Here is a 13,248-nt window from a genome sequence, read left to right as displayed (position 1 = left end):
ATAGTTACAACAGTCTTGTTTGCCTGTTTACATTTCCCAAGTGATAAATAATATACTTTGCCAGTCGGGCGAGACCAACTCTGTTCTCCGGATGATATTAAACAGCGCCTGCAGCCACAAAAGAATAGCTGGTCCAGTGTTTTTTAATAGGCCTGCAGGAATTCCACAGATTCCTGCTGCCTGACTTACCTTAAGCTTCTTTACCTCTTTGTGGATTTCATCAATAGTAAAATCACCAGGATCATTTTGTGTAGAATGGGTCAGCTCGGCAATGGCCTTGATGTAAGGGTCCAAACAATTTGGGGGGGGTGTTTAGCAGCTGGCTAAAATGTTCACTCCAATGTGCCATGCACTCTGCTTCTGTATGGATTAGCTGACTAGAACTGGAGTAGACGACACCGAGGTCTATGTCACCTAGAGGGTGTGAATTTTTCACACTCCTACTGGCGTAGCTATGTCAGCTAGAACTTTGTAGTATATATCAGGCCTCAGCTGTCTGGATTCAAGCCTTCCACATCATTTCCCATTAACACACCAAAGGAATATCCTACACTATCCCTACTCTCAGAATCCCAGAACTTTCTTTGGTGTCCATATTGACTCAGGCAACTGGCAGGGTGATGGGGTTCATCATAGGGCCTTTTACCCTCATCTGTTTACTTGCTGGCACCTGCAAGGGTTTCACCACATGGTATTTGACTAACGTGTGACCAGTAACAGTGTGTCTCCACCCCTGTCTCCCCATTGATTCTTGTCTCCTGTTTCCACTGGGGGATCTGGTTGTACATGGTGCAGGGAGGGTTAGGGTATGCATTCAGTCTTCTGCATGTTGTACACTCCCTCTGTGTTTGCACTTATATGGTTATTCTGCTGCACCTGTGGGGCAATGTCCCAGCACCCCTGCCCCAGTCAAGCTGCCACGAAATTAATCTGCTGTGGTGTATGACCATGGGTAATTGGCCGGTTTCCCTGTTTCCTCTTTGCAGAGAGCACCCTCATGTCCTCCTTCTTAGTCCCATGTAGAGGCCATTCCCCTTTGGGCCTTCTCTGAGACCCAACTATCTGCAGAAGTATCAGCCCGTTTCCCTACAGTGCATCCAGCCCTTGGGCTTCGGCCTACTAACCAGGATTTTTAGATCAGGGCAGCAGAGTTTGTAAAATTGCTGTCTAGTCCTTTCTCATAAGCATTTTTGACATTATTAACTCCTCAGACACTTCCCCATTTTGTATGTAATTTGGATTTCAACTTCAAAATAACTCAGTCTCCTTTTTTCTATTCCTCCACTCCTCCCTTCCCTCCCCACGAAATGTATTCCTCTATGCCTCAGGTGTTAGTTTAAACTTCCACAGTAGAGTTTGGTTACAGGGCTCATAACTGCCACAGTCTTCCCTAGACATCTGGGTGAAAAGCTTCTAGTGCCTTCTGTCAGCAGGGGGAACAGATACTGGACCTGGTCCTTGTTGGTTACCCAATTTACTTCATAACTCCTCTCAAAAGCATTTAAAATTACATCCATGTCCTCCCACTCTCTTTAGTGTGGTAATCATTTAGAATGTATGCTGTCTGAGGAACCAGGTAATCGGGGTCTCTCCCTAGCTAGCAAATCAGGGTGCTGCTGGCACATTTTCTCCATTTCAAGTTCATGTAATCTCTGCCTTCTCTGTCTTGCTGCCAATCAATCAGCTTCTGTCGCTCCAGCTCTACCTGCTCACTCTAATGCATGGCCTCCAACTCCATCCATGTCTTCCCCATGAGCAGCATTTCTCCTTCACCTGCAACTTCTTCCATTCAAAACATGCTGCTCTGGAACTCTAATTCTCACCACTGTGTCTGCTGGACTGTCTGTGGCACAGTCCCCTGGATGACCTACATGCCCTGTAGGAGAATTGGAGACATCTTCTGGGCCCCCATTTGAGGCAGGTGTTCCATCCTGCCCCAGCTCACGGCAGTGCAGGGTGGACAAGAGCTCTGACTTTTTGAGATCAGCAGCAGGCAAACCTCACTGTGCACACAAACTCAAAAGCTGATTGTTCTTGAGCTGTTTTGTAATTCCTGCTTGCTATCTGGCTTTACTCCAAAGGACTAACAGATCTGCTCTTTGTTTCAGTCCTGAGTAGAAAGTTTAGATCCTTGCAAAAGTCTCTCTTACACAATCAAGCTCATCACCCTCGCAGCCACCATCAAAGCTCTATCTTATGCAGTACATGGACAAAGCGAACCAGCTGCGCGGCGAACAGCAGAGGCTAACAGAGGGAGTTTACCTGGGATCTGTCCGAGAGGAGGTACGCTAAGTGCTGCATTAGGGGGGCTGTGTTGGTGAGTATCTGAGTGTCTGTTGCTGGGATAGTTTGTCAGTTTGACCGTGTGCTTGATTGCTTGCTTGTTTGTTTGAAAAGTGTGAATTGGGAGTGCTTTGTTCCAGGTGGGCCTTGAGTGGGCCTGACTGGTATATAAGGGTAGTCAGCAGTGAACCAGCTGAGCGGCGAACAGCAGAGGCTAACAGAGGGAGTTTGCCTGGGAGTTCGCCTGGGGAGAGCTCACTGAGGCTTTCATCTGCAGGTTTCTCTGAGTAGTTCCTGCAACAGCTGAGGAAGCTCTTAAGAGGAAGGTAATATGGAAGGTGAGCGATCAGCTGTTGTAACCTGCACAGGTTGTGCCATGTTTGTCTTTCTTCCACAGGACAGAAGCGACTTTGTCTGTACAAAGTGCAAGCTGGTCTCCATATTGGAAGAGAAGGTTCGAGGTCTGGAGAAACGAGTATCGACTCTGCGTTGCATAAGGTAAAATGAAGATTTCGTGGATAGACGTCAGGAGATGCTTCTATGGCCACAATGTTCTGAAGATTCAGAGCAGCCGCAGCGGGGACAGAAGGATGGTGAAGAAGTTTGACAACATGTGACCTCCAGAAGGAGAAAGAGGAGCATCCATGTACCAGCAATGGAGATACAGGTGAGCAATCGTTTCCATGTTCTCTCTACAGGTACTAATGCGGAGAGTGGACTAGATGACCCATCTGAGGGAAGGGAGCAGAAGGAGACTCCACTGATTGGAAGGCAAAAGATGCACTGTCCTAGGGATGGGGGTTCCACGACCACCATTCCCAAGAGGAGGAGGAGGAGGGTGGTGGTGGTCGGGGACTCCCTCCTCAGGGGGACTGAGTCATCTATCTGCCGCCCCGACCGGGAAAACTGAGAGGTCTGCTGCTTGCCAGGAGCTAGGATACACGATGTGACGAAGAGACTGCCAAGACTCATCAAGCCCTCGGATTGCTACCCCTTCCTGCTTCTCCACGTGGGCACCAATGATTCTGCCAAGAATGACCTTGAGCGGATCACTGCAGACTCCGTGGCTCTGGGAAGAAGGATAAAGGAGTTTGAGGCACAAGTGGTGTTCTCGTCCATCCTCCCTGTGCAAGGAAAAGGCCTGGGTAGAGACCGTCAAATCGTGGAAGTCAACGAATGGCTACGCAGGTGGTGTCAGAGAGAAGGCTTTGGATTCTTCGACCATGGGATGGTGTTCCAAGAAGGAGGAGTGCTAGGCAGAGACGGGCTCCACCTAACAAAGAGAGGGAAGAGCATCTTCACCAGCAGGCTGGCTAACCTAGTGAGGAGGGCTTTAAACTAGGTTCACCGGGGGAAGGAGACCAAAGCCCTGAGGTAAGTGGGGAAATGGGATCCTGGGAGGAAGCACAAGCAGGAGAGAGCAAGAGGGGAAGACTTCTGTCTCATACTGAGAAAGAGGGACGATCAATGAGTTATCTTAAGTGCCTATACACAAATGCAAGAAGCCTGGGAAACAAGCAGGGAGAACTGGAAGTCCTGGCACAGTCAGGGAACTATGATGCGATTGGAATAACAGAGACTTGGTGGGATAACTCACATGAATGGAGTACTGTCATGGATCGATATAAACTGTTCAGGAAGGACAGGCAGAGCAGAAAAGGTGGGGGAGTTGTGTTGTATGTAAGAGAGGAGTATGACTGCTCAGAGCTCCGGTATGAAACTGCAGAAAAACCTGAGAGTCTCTGGATAAAGTTGAGAAGTGTGAGCAACAAGGGTGATGTGGTAGTCGGAGTCTGCTATAGACCACCAGACCAGGGGGATGAGGTGGACGAGGCTTTCTTCTGGCAACTAGCAGAAGTTGCTAGATCGCAGGCCCTGATTCTCTTGGGAGACTTTAATCACCCTGATATCTGCTGGGAGAGCAATGCAGCGGTGCACAGACAATCCAGGAAGTTTTTGGAAAGTGTAGGGGACAATTTCCTGGTGCAAGTGCTGGAGGAACCAACTAGGGGCAGAGCTTTTCTTGACCTGCTGCTCACAAACAGGGAAGAATTAGTAGGGGAAGCAAAAGTGGATGGGAACCTGGGAGGCAGTGACCATGAGATGGTCAAGTTCAGGATTCTGACACAAGGAAGAAAGGAGAGCAGTAGAATACGGACCCTGGACTTCAGAAAAGCAGACTTTGATTCCCTCAGGGAACAGATGGGCAGGATCCCCTGGGAGAATAACATGAAGGGCAAAGGGGTCCAGGAGAGCTGGCTGTATTTTAAAGAATCCTTATTGCGGTTGCAGGAACAAACCATCCCGATGTGTAGAAAGAATAGTAAATATGGCAGGCGACCAGCTTGGCTAAACAGTGAAATCCTTGCTGATCTTAAACGCAAAAAAGAAGCTTACAAGAAGTGGAAGATTGGACAAATGACCAGGGAGGAGTATAAAAATATTGCTCAGGCATGCAGGAGTGAAATCAGGCAGGCCAAATCACACTTGGGGTATGTCTACACTACGGGATTAATCCAAATTTATCTAATTTGAATTTGGGAAACAGATTGTATCAAGTCGAATGTATGCGGCCACACTAAGCACATTAATTCGGCGGTGTGCGTCCATGTACCGGGGCTAGCATCGATTTCTGGAGCGTTGCACTGTGGGTAGCTATCCCATAGTTCCTGCAGTCTCCCCCGCCCTTTGGAATTCTGGGTTGAGATCCCAGTGCCTGATGGGACAAAAAACATTGTCGCAGGTGGTTCTGGGTACAGCCTCACCCCTCCCTCCTTCCCTCCCTGCATGAAAGCAACGGACAGCAGACAACCATTTCGCGCCTTTTTTCCTGGGTGAACACTGCAGACTCCATACCACGGCAAGCATGGAGCCCGCTCAGCTCAAGAAAGCAGTCATGAACATTGTAAACACCTCGCGCGTTCTTGTGGAGTTTATGCTGAGCCAGGACCAGAAAAACGAGGCGAGGAGGCAGCGGCGGCGGCAGCGCAGCGACAAGCGTGATGAGGACATGGACACGGACACGGACACAGAATTCTCTCAAACTGCGGGCCCCGGTGCTTTGGAGATCATGTTGTTAATGGGGCAGGTTCTATCCATGGAACGCCGATTCTGGGCAAGGGAAACAAGCACAGACTGGTGGGACCGCATAGTGTTGCAGGTGTGGGATGATTCCCAGTGGCTGCGGAACTTTCGCATGCGTAAGGGCACTTTCATGGAACTTTGTGTCTTGCTGTCCCCTGCCCTGAAACGCCAGAATACCAAGATGAGAGCAGCCCTCACAGTTGAGAAGCGAGTGGCAATAGCCCTGTGGAAGCTTGCAACGCCAGACAGCTACTGGTCACTCGGGAATCAATTTGGAGTGGGCAAATCTACTGTGGGGGCTGCTGTGATGCAAGTAGCCAAAGCAATCACTGAGGTGCTGCTACAAAAGGTAGTGACTCTGGGAAATGTGCAGGTCATACTGGATGGCTTTGCTGCAATGGGATTCCCTAACTGTGTTGGGGCGATAGATGGAACCCATATCCCTATCTTGGCACTGGAGCACCAGGGTACCCAGTACATAAACCGCAAGGGGTACTTTTCAATGATGCTGCAAGCACTTGTGGATCACAAGGGACGTTTCACCAACATCAACGTGGGCTGGCCGGTAAGGGTTCACGATGCTCGCGTCTTCAGGAACACTACTCTGTTTAAAGGGCTGTAGCAAGGGATTTACTTTCCGGACCAGAAAATAACCGTTGGGGATGTTGAAATGCCAATAGTTATTACACATCTGGGTGAAGAGGCTATGGAACCTGGGGAGGGGGGTTATACAGGGGCTGTAGCGGCACTCTGTTATCCTGCTGCCGTTCCTGAAGCCCCACCAGATACCGGAGCATGTCTGTTTGCTCACGCAGCAGCCCCAGCATTGCATCCTGCCTCCTCTGATTTTCCTGCCGCCACCTCTCATCTCGAGCGTCTCTCCTCTCCTCACGTTGGTCTCTCCTGTCCTCACGTTGGTCCCTCATGTCCTCACGTTCACTGGCTTCTTTCCTATACTTTGAAACCATGTCCTTCCACTCATTCAGATGAGCTCTGTCACTGCGGGTGGATTCCATGATTTCTGCGAACATCTCGTCTCACGTCTTCTTTTTCCGACGCCTTATCAGTGATAGCCTTCGGGACGGAGGAGGGAGGCTTGAAGAATTTGCAGCTGCTGGAGGGAGGGAAAAAAGGAGAGATTTTTTTAATAAGATACATTTTGCAGAACAACGCTTATATTCTTTCACGGTGACCAATACTATTCACATTACATAGCACATGTGATTTCTGTGCAAGGTCACATTTTGCCTCTTAATATTGAGTGCCTGTGGCTTTGCTGCTAGAGATCACAGACGCAGGTCCGGGCAACAGAATTCGGCTTGCATGCGGCCATGGTAAGCCATTGTCTTTCGGCTTCTACGCCCTCCTTTCTCACATACCAAGCAAAGCCCGTTGAGTGCTGCAGTTTTCCTGTTAACCTTCAGCAGCAGAAAACAAACTAACCACTCCCCCCCCCCATCCAATTCTCTGGATGATCGCTTTATCCCTCCCCCCACCGCGTGGCTGGTATCAGGGAAGATCCCTGCTAGCCAAACGCGAAAAGCTCTGGGCCAATTCCTCTCCCCCCCCCCGTGCTTGGCTAACTGCAGGGAAGGATTTCTTTTCAGCCACAGGCAAACAGCCCAGTAGGAACGGCCACCTCTGTCCCCTTAATTAAATTCCCGTATTTCAACCAGGTTACCATGAGCGATATCACTCTCCTGAGGATTACACAGCAAGATAAAGAATGGATGTTGCTTGAATGCCAGCAAACACCGGGACCATACGCTGCCAGACTTTGTCATGCAATGACACCAGATTACTTGCTGCAAGCATGGCGCGGTCAAGTGTCCTACCATGGAGGACGGAATAAGGCTGCACTGCCCAGAAACCTTGTGGCAAGGCTTTTGGAGTACCTCCAGAAGAGCTTCATGGAGATGTCCCTGGAGGATTTCCGCTCCATCCCCAGACACGTTAACAGACTTTTCCAGTAGCTGTACTGGCTGCGAATGCATCCCAAGTCCTCAGGGCAAAGTAATCATTAAAAACCCTTGCTTTTAAAACACCTTTTATATTTTAAAAGGTAAACTCACCTGAGGTCCCTTCCATGGGGTCGTGGTCTTGGATACTGGGTTGGGAGGGTACTTCAGTCAGGCTGAGAAAAAGATCCTGGCTGTTGGGGAGAACGGAGTGCTGGGTGCTCTTTGCAAGCTCGTCCTCCTCCTCCTCCTCTTTCCCGTCCACAGAATCCTCAGGTGTAGCTGATGAGATTATCCCCGCCTCGGAATTCATAGGCAGAGGTGGGGTAGTGGTGGCGGCCCTCCCTAGAACTGCATGCAGCTCGGCGTAGAAGCGGCATGTCCGCGGCTCTGACCCGGAGAGACCGTTTGCCTCCTTTGTTTTTTGATAGGCTTGTCTGAGCTCCTTGACTTTCACGCGGCACTGATCTGAGTCCCTATTGTGGCCTCTCTCCATCATGCCCTTGGAGATTTTTTCAAAAGTTTTGGCATTTTGTCTTTTTGAACGAAGTTCTGCTAGCACTGAATCCTCTCCCCATATAGCGATCAGATCCAGTACCTCCCATACGGTCCATGCTGGTGCTCTTTTTCAATTATCGGCCTGCATGGTTACCTGTGCTGATGAGCTCTCTGTGGTCACCTGTGCTCTCCACGCTGGGCAAACAGGAAATGAAATTCAAATGTTCGCGGGGCTTTTCCTGTCTACCTGGCCAGTGCATCCGAGTTCAGATTGCTGTCCAGAGCGGTCACAATGGTGCACTGTGGGATAGCTCTTGGAGGCCAATACCATCGAATTGCAGCCACACTAACCCTAATTCGAAATGATAAAATCGATTTTGGCGCTACTCCGCTCGTCGGGGTGGAGTACAGAAATCGATTTAAAGAGCCCTTTATTTCGAATTAAATGGCTTCATTGTGTGGACGGGTGCAGGGTTAATTCGATTTAACGCTGCTAAATCCGAATTAAAGTCATAGTGTAGACCAGGCCTTGGAGTTGCAGCTAGCAAGAGATGTTAAAAGTAACAAGAAGGGTTTCTTCAGGTATGTTAGCAACAAGAAGAAAGTCAAGGAAAGTGTGGGCCCCTTACTGAATGAGGGAGGCAACCTATTAACCAAGGATGTGGAAAAAGCTAATGTACTCAATGATTTTTTTGCCTCTGCACTGATCAGCACAGTATGGGGAGAAGGTGACCAGCCCTCTGTGGAGAAAGAAGTGGTTCAGGACTATTTAGAAAAACTGGACGTGCACAAGTCCATGGGGCCGGATGCGCTGCATCCGAGGGTGCTAAAGGAGTTGGCGGATGAGATTGCAGAGCCATTAGCCATTATTTTTGAAAACTCATGGCGATCGAGGGAGGTCCCGGATGACTGGAAAAAGGCTAATGTAGTGCCCATCTTTAAAAAAGGGAAGAAGGAGGATCCGGGGAACTACAGGCCAGTCAGCCTCACCTCACTCCCTGGAAAAATCATGGAGCAGGTCCTCAAGGAATCAATTATGAAGCACTTAGAGGAGAGGAAAGTGATCAGGAACAGTCAGTATGGATTCACCAAGGGCAAGTCATGCCTGACTAACCTAATTGCCTTCTATGATGAGATAACTGGCTCTGTGGATGAGGGGAAAGCAGTGGATGTGTTATTCCTTGACTTTAGCAAAGCTTTTAATACGGTCTCCCACAGGATTCTTGCCACCAAGTTAAAGAAGTATGGGCTGGATGAATGGATTGTAAGGTGGATAGAAAGCTGGCTAGATCATCGGGCTCAACGGGTAGTGATCAATGGCTCCATGTCTAGTTGGCAGCTGGTTTCAAGCGGAGTGCCCCAAGGGTCGGTCCTGGGGCCGGTTTTGTTTAATATCTTTATTAATGATCTGGAGGATGGTGTGGACTGCACTCTCAGCAAGTTTGCAGATGACACTAAACTGGGAGGCGTGGTAGATACACTAGAGCAGTGGTTCCCAAACTGGGGCTTCACAAAATGTTATAGGGGGTTCTTGGGGAAAAATTCCCTAATGGCGGCTAGAGCTGTCCCTCGGGACCCCGGGCAGCATGGGGCCAGCAGCCCGGAGCCCCAGGACTTCCAAAAGCTAAGCAGATCAAAGCAAGCATATCTATCACATTGAGGAGATTTAAACTTCAAGACTCCTTATAAGAAATGGAAAGGGAGGTGGATATTTTTTGCTGTTTTTAAAATTAAATAGGCAGCTAGTATTGTTTTTAAAATTATTATGAAGAACAAGTTTAAGCTTTGTTGTAACGTGCGATGTTTGCATGGACTGCTCAAGACCTGACTGCTTGTGTAGGAGGAATTCTTTGAGTTGGCTTCTTAAATACCTTCATGCTGTTTCACATCTGATACTCCTTGATGAAACATAGGCTCCTTGATACAAGCTACGAAAGTGAGATCTGGGAAGAGTGTTGCCATTTTCATAATGTAATAAAAATACTGTAATGATAAATAATAAATAGTGTGTAATAAGCATGTCATAAAAACTAATTTTATATTTCCACAATCACTGGAAATTTTATAATTTGTACTCAGGTAAAGGAGAAAATCTCTGGAAATATTCATTTTTAGGAGGGGGTTCGCGAGACTTGACATTTTAGTGAAAGGGGTTCACAGGTTGTTAAAGTTGGGGAACCACTGCACTAGAGGGTCGGGATCAGATACAGAGGGACCTAGACAAATTAGAGGATTGGGCCAAAAAAAACCTGATGAGGTTCAACAAGGACAAGTGCAGAGTCCTGCACTTAGGACGGAAGAATCCCATGAACTGCTACAGACTAGGGACCGAATGGCTGGGTAGCAGTTCTGCAGAAAAGGACCTAGGGGTCACAGTGGACAAGAAGCTGGATATGAGTCAACAGTGTGCTCTTGTTGCCAAGAAGGCTAACGGCATTTTGGGCTGTATAAGTAGGGGCATTGCCAGCAGATCGAGGAACGTGATCGTTCCCCTTTATTCGACATTGGTGAGGTCTCATCTGGAATACTGTGTCCAGTTTTGGGCCCCACACTATAAGAAGGATGTGGAAAAATTGGAAAGAGTCCAACGGAGGGCAACAAAAATGATTAGGGGGCTGGAGCACATGACTTATGAGGAGAGGCTGAGGGAACTGGTATTGTTTAGTCTCCAGAAGAGAAGAATGAGGGGGGATTTGATAGCTGCTTTCAACTACCTGAGGGAGGGTTCCAAAGAGGATGGAGCTCGGCTGTTCTCAGTGGTGGCAGATGACAGAACAAGGAGCAATGGTCTCAAGTTGCTGTGGGGGAGGTCTAGGTTGGATATTAGGAAAAACTTTTTCACTAGGAGGGTGGTGAAGCACTGGAATGCGTTACCTAGGGAGGTGGTGGAGTCTCCTTCTTTGGAGGTTTTTAAGGCCCGGCTTGACAAAGCCCTGGCTGGGATGATTTAGTTGGGAATTGGTCCTGCTTTGAGCAGGGGGTTGGACTAGATGACATCCTGAGGTCCCTTCCAACCCTGATATTCTATGATTCTATGAAAGCGGGATAACTGGCAGTAGGTACACTGCATGAATATGGGGAGAATGCTGTGCTTTCATAATGAGCATTTTGTCCCTTGCTGTATTAGTAGCTACACTTCTTTTTTCACAGAGGAGACAGAGACACAGTAACAAGAGCAAGATCCACATTCATAATGCATTTTATCCAAGAGTCTGGAGACCCCACTGCTGCATATGCTTAAGACAGCAACTGATTTCTGAAGCTGTGCAGCAGTGCGCACAACAAGTGTTCCTCCCAGGGGTGCGGGAAAGCCATATTCATGAGAAGTGTATTGAAGACACCATCCACTGGAGGGTCTGAACATTGTTCTGTGATACTTGTTGTGTAGCACTGTTCCAAAATAACATTGGGTGGACTCTGAAGTGTTCCCTGTGGCCATCGTTATAAAGTCCCATGCCAACAGTTACCATTAGGGTTGGCTGAAAAACTTCGAATGAAACATTTTCCCTGCAGTAAATGGAGTTCCATTGAAATCAAAATTTTCCACAGGAGAAGATCTACTTCAGTGGAATTTTACATTGGGAAAAAATCTAAACTAAATGTTTCAGGTTGATCTGTATCTCTGTATCTGCCTGAGCTGCTGCAGTGCCTCATGGGAGATGTAATTCAGGTTCCTAATGCCTCCATTCTCTCCTGCACTTCCAGCTCTCCAGCAAGACTACATCTCCCTTGATGCACCGTGGTCTTTTCTTCAGGGGTGTAGTCCTGAATGGGCAAGTACAGATACTACCGGAGTGCCCTGCCAACAAGACTTCACGCACACGGTGAATGCGGACGATGCCATTTTCAAAACAAAACTGCGTCCTCCATGTGGCAAAAGTGCCAGAACACTTCCAGCACATGCCACCTGAGAGGCTGAGCTGCCTCATGCCGCAAAATGCTTCCAACTGGTAATGCTGAAACATTTCATTTTGCTAGAAAAGGTCTAAACTTATTCTTTCAACATTTGTGAATCAAAATTTTTCGCAACTTATGTATAGACCGAAAACCGATGTTGAAATATTGGAATTTCCTGCAGGATGGAAATTTTGGTGGTCAATCTGCTAATGGTATTGTGGATAAGGCTACAGTTAGGTATGTTGCTTTTTAAATTCTGATTTATCAGAGGCAAATTTAGATGGTTATTCTGTTTCCTAATTCCTTCATAAAAATAAGCTAAAAACGCTAAAGAGAATTATGGGATCAAGTTTCCTCTTAGCTTTTCAGTTTGGAGGCAATCTAATAATATATCTTTATTCTAGTGTTGCAAAACTGACTCTAGTAACACCTATTATCTACAGATCTTGGCAATTACATTTGCTTCTTGAATTTACATTATGACTATCCTCTTTCAGTCTGAAGATCTGATTATCCTGCTGTAACAAAGAGCCTGTCTACAATGGAAAAATCTATTTAATTGGAGAGCCCAGTTACAATGAAGCAGCACACTGAACAGGCTTAAAATGTGGGTTGGTCTTGCAATGTAGATGAGACCAAACTATATACCTAAATCATACTACAGCCTTGGACATTGCAGACTTCAGTGTGATCTGGTAATATGTTGAAAACCTAGTTTGGTCAAGTTTGCACTGTAAATCTGAGTCATGTTTTAATTTTATGATGCTATTTTGAGGGGGGCCTGCATCATGGCAGTTTTTCACATATTACGGAAAAAATCAAAGACCACAGCAGATAGAGTTGGAGCTCAGCATTGTTTTTCTTCTCCCACATATCCGCTTTTATTATATGGTCAAAATACAAGTGACCACTTCCTCTATTTCCTGTTTTCTGCTCACATGCTTAGCATTTTGTTAATGTTGTGTGTAGTTCAGACATCTGTGCCATCAGATCCCATACTTGTTAGGCAAGTTCCTCTCTGGTGCTTACCATCAGTACACTGGCTGTTCCCAGCAGTGCTGTGTTGACTGGGTCACATGACTGGACTTCCCGAAATTCACTGGTTGTCTTTCTTCTTTCCTATTGTTCTCTTAACTGAAGATGAAGTAGAATTGAGTTTGATATTGAATTCCTCTTACAATGTGAGCCAGTCTAGTCTGATCCATCTGCTCAGCAGTCACTGTTCCCCTCTTGACAGCTCTCTGCAGCAGTTGCTCCAGTCTCTGTATATAAGCTGAAACCTTCTTGCCCCTTTGCTGTCGGACATTAAGGAACTTAAAATAAATATCCTCAGAGTGGCCAAGGGGAAGGGGCAGCACGTCAGGCTTTTTGGCGGCAATTCGGCGGAGGGTCCCGAATTGCCGCCGAAGAAGAAAGTGGCGCGGTGGAGCTGCTGGAGATCGCAGCTTTTTTTTTTTTTTTTCCGCCGCTTGGGGGCGGCAAAAACCCTGGAGCTGGCCCTGCCACTGAGAGCACAGGAAAGACAAAT

The sequence above is a fragment of the Chrysemys picta genome, chromosome 1 (genome assembly GCF_011386835.1).
Source record: "Chrysemys picta bellii isolate R12L10 chromosome 1, ASM1138683v2, whole genome shotgun sequence".
NCBI lineage: Eukaryota > Metazoa > Chordata > Testudines > Emydidae > Chrysemys > Chrysemys picta.
The sequence above is the reverse complement of the archived record's forward strand: the minus strand, read 5'-3'. Positions refer to the sequence as shown.